General features: G+C 39.6%; 1 pseudogene; it reads right to left on the bottom strand.

The window, feature by feature from the left end:
- Nucleotides 1–769: 769 nt before the first annotated feature.
- LOC137764912 (small integral membrane protein 30-like) lies at nucleotides 770–1,075 on the bottom strand (annotated as a pseudogene).
- Between the last annotated feature and the right edge of the window lie 9,607 nt (nucleotides 1,076–10,682).

Genomic DNA, 10,682 nt, shown 5'->3' with positions numbered 1-10,682 from the left:
TCAGTTAGTGTTTTTAATACCTCCTTTTTGAACTCATGGTCTAGTAGACTGGTGAGCTATGTTTCATTATTTCTTTTTTTTTTACATAATGGGTTTATATTTAATATAGTACTTCTCACCATGGAGATGTTAGCAGTTAATATAAAGATTTTTTGGTTTTTGTTAAACATTAAATCTCTTCTCCATTTCAATGTCAATATAAAGTATTTTTTTACATTAAATCTTTTCTCCATTTCAACATTAGATACGTCGAATACATTTTCTAAACTTTTTCCCCCACAAAGAGATAAGTTTTAATTTTTGACCAACTCTATTTAATATCTAGGCACAATATTAACTTGGGAGATAACAAAACAAAAATGCATTAAAAATATGGAGAAAAGACTCCTCAATGATGCAGGAGACAGTGATTATAACTAAACAGTGGCAATTTCCTAGGATTCTGGGCAAGAGTTTTCTTCTTCCTATTGAGAATTCTGAAACTATGAAATATTACTTATGCAAAGTTCAGCCATCTCACTTCTTTGACGTTCTTTCTAACTAGCAAATGCAAATTACAGATGGCATTTTTCAGTGCATTATTTGTTGTGAAAAAAAGTTTTGTTTTCCAATTAACATAATATATCAATTTGTTCCTATTTATAGGGAAATAACCAAGACTATGAAGCTACCCTATTTACTGTTTCTTGAGAACTTTCAGACACCAAAACTCAGTTCTCAATAGCACAAAGGTTTTCAGGCAAGGTTTGATTCAGGAGGCCCTTCAAAGTCACATCTGTCCATTTCTCTTTCATGCATACACCCCCAAACAAGCACAAATGCCTGTAATGCTGAGAACCACACCTAACAAGAGAGTGATTGCATCTCCGGCCTCTACTGCTTCAACAACAGGCAGCACCAGAAGCAATGAAAAGAGGACTCAGAACAATTGTTTTGAAACTGAGATCATGATGTTGAGATCTTGAGGTGACTGGTTCTTAAAGGCTGAAGGTTCCAAAGAGAGCGGTTTTTGTTTAATTCTATCAGTTCAGGATGCTGAGGCTAAGAGGGTCCACATGACAGTGCCTTCCAGGAAGCAGCCATTACAGGAATCTCATTATTTCTTCTTTTAGGAGATTTCTCTTGTTCTTTTAATTTGGAGTAGGTCCTCTGCCTTTTCATTTCACTTAAGTTTCTCTGTCTCTATAAACTTTAGGAGAAACAGTTATCTATTGTGGTTTTGAAGGGGTGTTTCTTATGTGGGAGCATACCTGTGTAGACTGCACGGCCAATGTTTTTGGTGCGAGGTCTGGTTTTGGCATGAATGCCAGCCACTGCTTTCCTCAGGGTGTGCTGGCTGTTATCCCCTTGATAGGGAGTGTAGTTTGTGTTGTAGTATCTAGAGCCTGTGCAGGATGTGAGGTGGGGCTTCCTCTCCTCTGTTGCTATCACTGTCCTGTCAGGGGTGGGATCTGCTCCCCAATTATTGGATTAGAAGCCCTCATGGTCAGATTCAATCATGCTCCATTGCCCTTGAGTGTGTGCCCTGGTCCAAAGGAGGTGATTGCTGAAGCAAGTGAGGCCCGTGTGTTCACAGAGGACCTATGTGCCACCTGTGTATACATGTGCGGTTCTGCTCAGAAGCAGCCCAAGGTCATGTCCTTTTCTCTGTGTATGACCCATATCTAAGGCAAGGCTGGTGTGAAATAGGCTGTGACTGGGGGTTAGGGCATTGTGGGTGGAGGTATTGTTATAGCTGTGCCGCCACCTGAGAGCTGGGCTGCCACCTGAGTCTTCTCCCAGGATCTGCCTGCACCAGACCTAGCACTAAGCTGCTGTGTGTAATGGGCAAGGCCAGGGTGCTATTGCTGGGAGAGTAACTGCTGTATACTTTTTGTTGTTGTTGTTGGATGTCTTTTTTTATTGAAGTATAGTTTCTGTGCAATATTCTATAAGTTACAGGTATATAATATAGTGATCCATAATTTTTAAAGGTTGTATTCCATTTAGTTATTATAAAATATTGGCTATATTCCCTGTGTTGTACAATATATACTTGTAGCTTATTTTATAACTAGTAGTTTGTAGCTCTTACTTTCCTACCCCTGTATTTCCCCTACTCCTATACTTCCCCTCCCCCTTCCCTCGTCCCACTGGCACCCACTAGTTTGTTCTCTGTATCTGTGAGTCTGCTTCTTTTTTGTTATATTCACTAGTTTGTTGTATTTTTTAGATTCCACATTTAAGTGATATCATACAGTATCGTCCTGAATGGGGGAAAATATTTGTAAATGGCTAGATGGATAAGGGATTAATAGCCAACATATATGAACAGGTCATAAAACTCAAAAAATCAAACAAGCAATTAAAAATGGGCAGAAGAACTGAACAGACAATTGCCCCAAAAGAAAATGCAGATAGCCAACAGGCACATGAGAAGATACTCAACATCACTAATCATCAGGAAAATGCAAATCAAAACCACAATGAGATATCACCTCACACGTGTCAGAATGGCTCTCATCAAAAAACACAAATAACAAACGTTGGTGAGGTTGTGGAAAAAGGAAAAAATCCTTGTACACAGCTGCTGGGAATGTACACTGGTGCACAGCCACTGTAGAAAACAGTATGGAGATTGCTCAAAAAACTAAAACTAGAAGTACTGTGTGACCCAGCAATTCCACCCCTGGGTACATATCAAAAAAAACCAAAACACTAATTCAAAAAGATACACGCACCCCAGTGTTTATAGCAGCATAATTTACAGTTGCCAAGATATGGAAGCAACCTAAGCGTCTATCAACAGATGAGTAGATAAAGAAGATGTGGTATGTGTATATATACACAATGGAATGCTGGTCAACCTTAAAGTGAAATTTTGCCATTTGCAGCAATATGGATGAACTTGGAAGCATTAAGTTAAATGAAATAAGTCTGACAGAGAAGGACTGCTGTGTACTTCTGAGTGCACTGACAATGGCCCCACCCAGACCACACCCCAGACCCTCCAGGCTGTCTCTGAATAGATAGATGAGTCCTCCTCCAAGACCTGTCTGCTTGAGATTCGGTGCTTAGCTGCTGTGCACATTTTTGGTGCTGCCCCATGCATGCACTGACAGTGGTTGCTGTGGCCCCATCCATCATGCTGTTTGTGCTGACAGTGGCCTCAACGGCTCCACCTGGTTCACGTCCCAGGTGCCCCAGTCTGTCTGTGTGTTGCTAAACCAAGTCTTTGCCCATATATTGCATCTCGCTCTGGTGTGGAGTGAGCAGGGCCAGGGTGTTTGCCCCTCTGGATTGGGAAGTGTGGCAAGGTGGCAGTTGCCAGTGCAAGGTGCTCTCTGCCCTGATTGTCAGGAAGCCAGCATGCCTACACTCTTTGCGAGTAGAGTCCTGGCTTTTCCTGCCCTTCTGTCTGTCTCAGTGGGCTTCCCAGTAGGCAAGGGGGCTTGTCTCCTCCACACAGGACCTCAGGACTGAGATGCCCAGATTGTGGCTCAGTCTGCTCACTCCCCAGGGAAAGGGTCCACCTGTGAGGACCTTCTCTTCCTACAGATCACTCCCTGGGGTCTAGGTTCTGACCTGATGCCCTTTTGTTCTGTCCTACTTGCTTACATGGAGAACTTTCTTGCAGCTTTGGTTGTGTAGGATCTTTTTGGCCAATTTCCAATTTTCCATGAGAATTGTTCCATATGTAGATGTAGTTCTGATGCGTTTTTGGGGGGAGGTGGGCTCCATGTTCTCCTACTCTGCCATCTTGAATATTGCCTGGCATCCCCAGAGCTTATTAATCTTATAAGTGGAAGTTTGTACCTTTTGACCACCTTCATCCAATTTCCTCACCTCTGACAACCACAAATCTGATACCTGTTTGTATGACTTTGGTTTTTTTAAGCCTCAATATATCAGATCATACTATATTTGTTTTTCTTTCTCTGACTTATTTCACTTATCATAATACCCTTGAGGACCATTCATGTTGTTGAAAATGTCAGGATTCCCTTCTTTTATGGCTGAATAGTACTGCATTGTCTATACACGCTGCATTTTCTGTACCCTTTCATCTGTTGATAGGCATTTATGTTGTTGCTATATCTTGGCTGTTGTAAGTAATGCTGCAATGAACATGGGGATACAGATATCTCTCTGGGACGGTGATTTTGTTCCCTTCATATGTTTACACAGAAGGGGAATTTCTGGATCATATGGTAACTCTACTTTTACTTTTCTGAGAAATCTCTATACAGATTTTTATAGTGGCTGTACCAATTTACATTTCCACAAAGAGTGCACAAGTGTTCCCTTTTCACATCCTCACCAACACTTGTTCTTTCTTGTCTTTTTGATAATACCCATCCTAATAAGTGAGATGATTTCTCATTGTTTTGATTTGCATTTCTCTGATTAGTGATGTTGAACACCTTTTCAAGTACCAGTTAGCCATTCATATATCTTTGGGAAAATGTCTATTCAGATCTTCTGCCCTTTCTTTTTTAACTCAGATTGTTTCTTTGCTATTAAGTTGTGAGTTCTTTATATATTTGGGATATTAACCCCTTTTCAGATTTGAAAATATTTTCTCCCATTTCATAGGTCTTATTTTCATTTTGTTGATGATTTCCTTTGCTGTGCAGAAGATTTTAGTTTGATGTAGTCCCACTCACTTTAGCTTTTGTTGCCTTTGTTTTGGGTGTCAAATCAGATCAGTACCAAGACTGATGTCAAAGAGCTGACGCCTGTTTTATCTTCTAGGAGATTTATGGTTTCATGTGTTACATTCAAGTCTTTAATCTATTTAATGATTTTGTGTGTATGGTGTAAGATAAGGGTCCAGCTTTATTTATTTTTTGCATGTAGCTGTCCAGTGTTCCAAGAATCATTTATTGAAAAGACGATCCTGTCCCCATTGTATATTCTTGGCTCCTTTGTACGTTAATTGACCATATATACATGTTTGTTTTTGAGCTCTCTGTTCCATTGCTGTGTCTGTTTTTGTACCAATACCATACTACTTTGATTATTATAGTTTGGTAATATACTTTGAGATCAGGAATTGTGATGCTTCCAGCTTTGCTGTTATTTCTGAATATTGATTTGTCTATTCGGGGTCTCTTGTGGTTCCATACAAATCTTAGAATTGTATGTTCTGTTTCTGTGAGAAATACCATTGCAATTTTGATAGTGACTGATTAAATCTCTAGATGATGTCAGGTAGTATGCACATTGGAAGAATTATTATTGTTAAAATCTATGAGCACAGAATAAATATTCCATTTATTTCTATCTTCAATTTTATTCATCAGTGTCTTATAGTTATCAGTGTACAGGTCTCACACCTCCTTGGTTAAATTTATTCCTAGGTATTTGCTTCCTTTTGATGCAACTGTAAATAGGATTATTTCAATTACTTGCAGCTTATTGTTAGCATATAGAAAAGCAACTGACATTTGTACATCTTTTTTTGAATCCTGCAACTTTAGTGAATTCATTGATTAGCTATAGCAGTTTTTTGGGGGTTTTTTTTTTTGGACTCTTTAGGGTTTTCTAAATATATCTTCTGCAAATAAAGATCTTTTTTTCAATTTGGATGCCAATGATAAACCAAACTTGCATTCTTGGAATGTACCCCACTTTTTATATATAGCTTGATTCAAAATATGTTTTTCAAACCCATTTCTATTATCACAAGTATTTTTATCTCCACAAAACATTTTGGTTTATAGTTTATTTGTAATGTCTTTGGTTATGGTAACAGGATAATGTTGGCATCACAAAATAGATGGACAGTCTTCCTTTATTTTGAAACAGTTTGTGTAGGCATGGTATTTCTTCCTTAAATACCTGATAAAATTTACCAGTGATAACATCTGTGCCCAGATTTTCTTCACAGCAAGCTTTTTAAATGTACTTTCAACTTATTTAATTGATATAAGATTGTTTAAGTTTTATATGTCTTCTTGAGGCAGTTTTCCTAATTTGTTTTTCAAATAGTTTGTTCATTTCACTCACCCTGATCATCAAATTTATTGGCATAACTTTGTCCATAATATTTTCTTATTATCTTTTGAATGTACGTAGGGTATCTTGTGATATTTCCTTTTATGATTTTTGTACTGATAATTTGTTCCTTTCCCCTTTTTTCTTGACAAGTTGTTTTATACAATTTATTGACCTTTTCAAAGAACTCAAGAAGAATGAATGAACACAGAAGTTTAACAAAGAATTAGAAAATATAAACAACCAAATAGAGCTGAAAAATATAGCAACTGAAATAATACACTACAGGGAATCAGCAGTAGAATAGATGATACAGAGGAGCGAATCAGTGAACTGAAAGACAGAGTAGTGGAGATCACTGAAGCTGAACAGAAAAAAGAAATAATGAGGACAGTTTGAGAGCTCTGGGAAAACATCTAGAATGTTAACTTTCACATTATAGGGATACAGGAATGAGAAGGTTGAGAGAAAGGGACAGTAAACTTACTGGAAGAAATAATAGCTGAAAACTTCCCTAACCTAGGAAAGAAAACAGACATCCAGGTCCAGGAAGCACAGAGAGACCCAAACAAGATCAACCCAAAGAGGTCCACAACAAAATACATTGTAATTAAAATGGCAAAAATTAAAGATAAAGAGAGAATCTTGAAAGCAGCAAGGGAAAGCAACTAGTTACGTATAAGGGAATGCCCATAAGAGTGTAAGCTAACTTTTCAGCAGAAACTGTAGGCCAGAGGTTAGTGACATTATATATTCTAAGTTAGTAAAGGAAAAAAACTTATAACCAAGAGCACTCTACCTGACAAGTCTTTCATTCAAGATTTGAGAGAGAGATAAAGAATTCTACAGACAGGCAAAAGCTAAAAGAGTTAAGCAGCATTAAACAGGCTCTACAAGAAATGGTAAAAGAACTTCTAAGTGTTAGAGAACAGACCACAAGTAGAAATATGAAAATTATGAAAGAATATCATTGGTAAAGGCAAATATACATAATCCCCTTATGGGGATTCCCTTGTATGTTATTTGTTGTTTTTCCCTTGCTGCTTTTAATATTTTTTCTTTATATTTAATTTTTGATAGTTTGATTAATATGTGTCTTGGCGTTTTTCTCCTTGGATTTATCCTGTATGGGACTCTGCGCTTCGTGGACTTGATTAACTATTTCCTTTCCCATATTAGGGAAGTTTTCAACTATACTCTCTTCAAACATTTTCTCAGTCCCTTTCTTTTTCTCTTCTTCTTCTTCTGGGACCCCTATAATTCGAATGTTGGTGCATTTAATGTTGTCCCAGAGGTCTCTGAGACTGTCCTCAATTCTTTTCATTCTTTTTTCTTTATTCTGCTCTGCAATAGTTATTTCCACTATTTTATCTTCCAGGTCACTTATCCATTCTTCTGCCTCATTTATTCTCCCATTGATTCCTCTAGAGCATTTTTAATTTCATTTATTGTGTTGTTCATCATTGTTTGTTTGCTCTTTACTTCTTCTAGGTCCTTGTAAAATGTTTCTTGTTTTTTCTCCATTCTATTTCCAAGATTTTGTATCATCTTTACTATCATTACTCTGAATTCTTTTTCAGGTCGACTGCCTATATCCTCTTCATTTGTTTGGTCTGGTGGGTTTTTACCTTGCTCCTTCATCTGCTGTGTGTTTCTCTGTCTTCTCATTTTGCTTAACTTACTGTGTTTGGGATCTTCTTTTTGCGGGCTGCAGGTTCGTAGTTCCCATTGTTTTGGTGTCTGCCCCTAGTGGCTAAGGTTGGTTCAGCGGGTTGTGTAGGCTTCCTGGTGGAGGGGACTGGTGCCTGTCTACTGGTGTATGAGGCTGCATCTTGTCTTTCTGGTGGGCAGGACCATGTCCGGTGGTGTTTTGGGGGTTTCTGTGACCTTATTATGATTTTAGGCACTGTCTCTGCTAATGGGTGGTTTTGTGTTCCTTTCTTGCTAGTTGTTTAGCATGGAGTGTCAAGCACTGTAGCTTGTTGGTCGTTGAGTGGAGCTGGGTCTTAGCATTGAGATGGAGATCTCTGGGAGAGCTTTTGCTGTTTGATATTATGTGGAGCAGGGAGGTCTCTGGTGGACCAGTGCCCTGAACTCGGCTCTCCCACCTCAGAGGCACAGGTCTGATACCTGGTCGGAGCACCAAGACCCTGTCTGCCACACGGCTCAGAAGAAAAGGGAGAAAAAAAGAAAGAAAGAAAAAAATAAATAAAATAAAGTTATTAAAATAAAAAGTAGAAATAATTATTAAAAATTTTTTAAAAATTAAAAAGTATTAGAAAAAGAAAAAACAAAAGAGAGCAACCAAACCAAAAAACACATCCACCAATAATAACAAGTGCTAAAAACTATACTAAAAAAACAAAAACACACAAAAAAAACGGACAGACAGAGCCCTAGGACAAACTGTAAAAGTGAAGCTATGCAGACAAATCACACAAAGAAGCATACACATACATACTCATATAAAGAGACAAAGGAGAAAAATACGTATATCGTTGTTCCTAATGTCCGCCACCTCAATTCTGGGATGATTCATTGTCTATTCCGGTATTCCACAGATGCAGGGTACATCAAGGTGATTGTGGAGATTTAATCTGCTGCTCCTGAGGCTGCTGGGAGAGATTTCCCTTTCTCTTCTTTGTTCGCACAGCTCCTGGGGTTCAGCTTTGTATTTGGTCCTGCCTCTGCATGTAGGTTGCCTGAGGGCGTCTGTTCTTTGCCCAGACAGGAGGGGGTTAAAGGACTGGCTGATTAGGGGGCCCTGGCTCACTCAGGCCGGGGGGGGGGGGGGGTGGTGGGAGGGGTACGGAATGCGGGGAGAGCCTGTGGCGGCTGAGGCTGGCATCGTGTTTCAACAGCCTGAGGCGTGCCACGTGTTCTCCCGGGGAAGTTGTCCCTGGATCAAGGGACCCTGGCAGTGGCGGGCTGCACAGGCTCCTGGGAGGGGAGGCATGGATAGTGACCTGTGCTCGCACACAGGCCTCTTGGTGGCTGCAGCAGCAGCCTTAGCATCTCATGCCCGTCTCTGGTGTCCACACTGATAGCTGCGGCTGGCACCCATCTCTGGAGCTTGTTTAGGCGGCGCTCTGAATCCCCTCTCCTCACGTACCCCAAAACAATGGTCTCTTGCCTCAGGCAGTTCCAGACTTTTTCCCAGATTCCCTCCGGCTAGCTGTAGCCCCCTTCAGGCTGTGTTCAAGCAGCCAACCCCAGTCCTCTCCCTAGGGTCTGACCTGCAAAGAAGCCGGAGCCTCAGCTCCCAGCCCCGACACATCCTGGCCGGTGGGTGAGCAGACAAGCCTCTCAGGCTAGTGAGTGCTGGTCGGCAGTGATCCTCTGTGAGGGAATCTCTCCGCTTTGCCCTTTGCACCCCTATTGCTGCGCTCTCCTCCGTGGTTCCGAAGATTCCCCCCCACCCACCCCCCGTCTCCACCAGTGAAGGGGCTTCCTAGTGTGTGGAAATTTTTCCTCCTTCACAGCTCCCTCCCAGTGGTGCAGGTTCTGTCCCTATTCTTTTGTCTCTGTTTTTTCTTTTTTCTTTTGCCCTACCCAGTCACGTGGGGAGTTTCTTGCCTTTGGGGAAGTCTGAGGTCTTCTGCCAGCATTCAGTAAGTGTTTTGTAGGAGTTGTTCCACATGTAGATGTATTTCTGATGTATTTGCGGGGAGGAAGGTGATCTCCACGTCTTACTCCTCCGCCATCTTGAAGGTCTCTCCTAGTAATTGATCTTCTTTCCAGTTTTCTATTTCTTCCTAATTAATCTTGGTTGGTTGTATGTTTATAAGAATTTTCCCATTTTTTTGTAGGTTGTCTAGTTTGTTTCCATATAGTTGTTCACAGTAGCTTCTTATCCTTTGTATTTTTGTGGTGTTGTAATATCCCCTAATTGACTTATAATTTGTTGGGTTTTGTCCTTTTCTTTATTCCTTCATTAGTATAGTTTGCCAATTTTATCTTTTCATTGAAGCAACGCTTAGTTTTATTAATCTTTTCTATTTTCCTATTCTCTGTTTCATTTATATCTGCTGTAATCTTTATTTCCTTCTTTTTGCTAACTTTGGGCTCAGTTTATTGTTCTTTTTCTGGGTCCTTGAGGCAAGGTTATTTGAGATTTTGTTTCTTACTGTAGGTATGTATTGCTATGAACTTCCCTCTTAGACTACTTTGCTGTATCCCATAAGTTTTGCTGTTTTCCATTTTTGTTTGTCTCAAAATACATTTTAATTTCCCCTTAATTTCTTCTTTAATCCTTTTTTTGTTCAGTACACTGTTGTTTAATATCCATGCATTCATGTGTTTTCCAGCTTTTCTCCTGTTATTTTTAGTTTCAAACCATTGCAGACAGAGACAATACTTGGTATGATTTCAATCTTCTTGAAATTGCTAAGACCTGTTTTGTCACCTACCATGTAGCCTATCCTAGAAAATGTTCTTGTGTGCTTGAGAAGAATGTCATCAGATAGAATGTCCTTTGTATGTCTGTTAGATTCATTTGAGCTATAATGTAGTTAAAATCTGATGTTTCTTCATTTAATTTCTGTCTGTATGATCTATTCATTGTCGAGAATGTGGTATTAAGGTCTCCAAGTATTATTGTATTGCTGTTTATTTCTCCTTTTAGCTCTGTTAGATTTTGCTTTTTGTATATGAGTGCTCCAGTGTTGGGTGCATAAATATTTATCATTGTAATCTTCTTGATG

The sequence above is a fragment of the Eschrichtius robustus genome, chromosome 5 (genome assembly GCF_028021215.1).
Source record: "Eschrichtius robustus isolate mEscRob2 chromosome 5, mEscRob2.pri, whole genome shotgun sequence".
NCBI classification, from domain to species: Eukaryota; Metazoa; Chordata; class Mammalia; order Artiodactyla; family Eschrichtiidae; genus Eschrichtius; species Eschrichtius robustus.
This window is presented reverse-complemented; position numbering and strand designations above follow the sequence as displayed.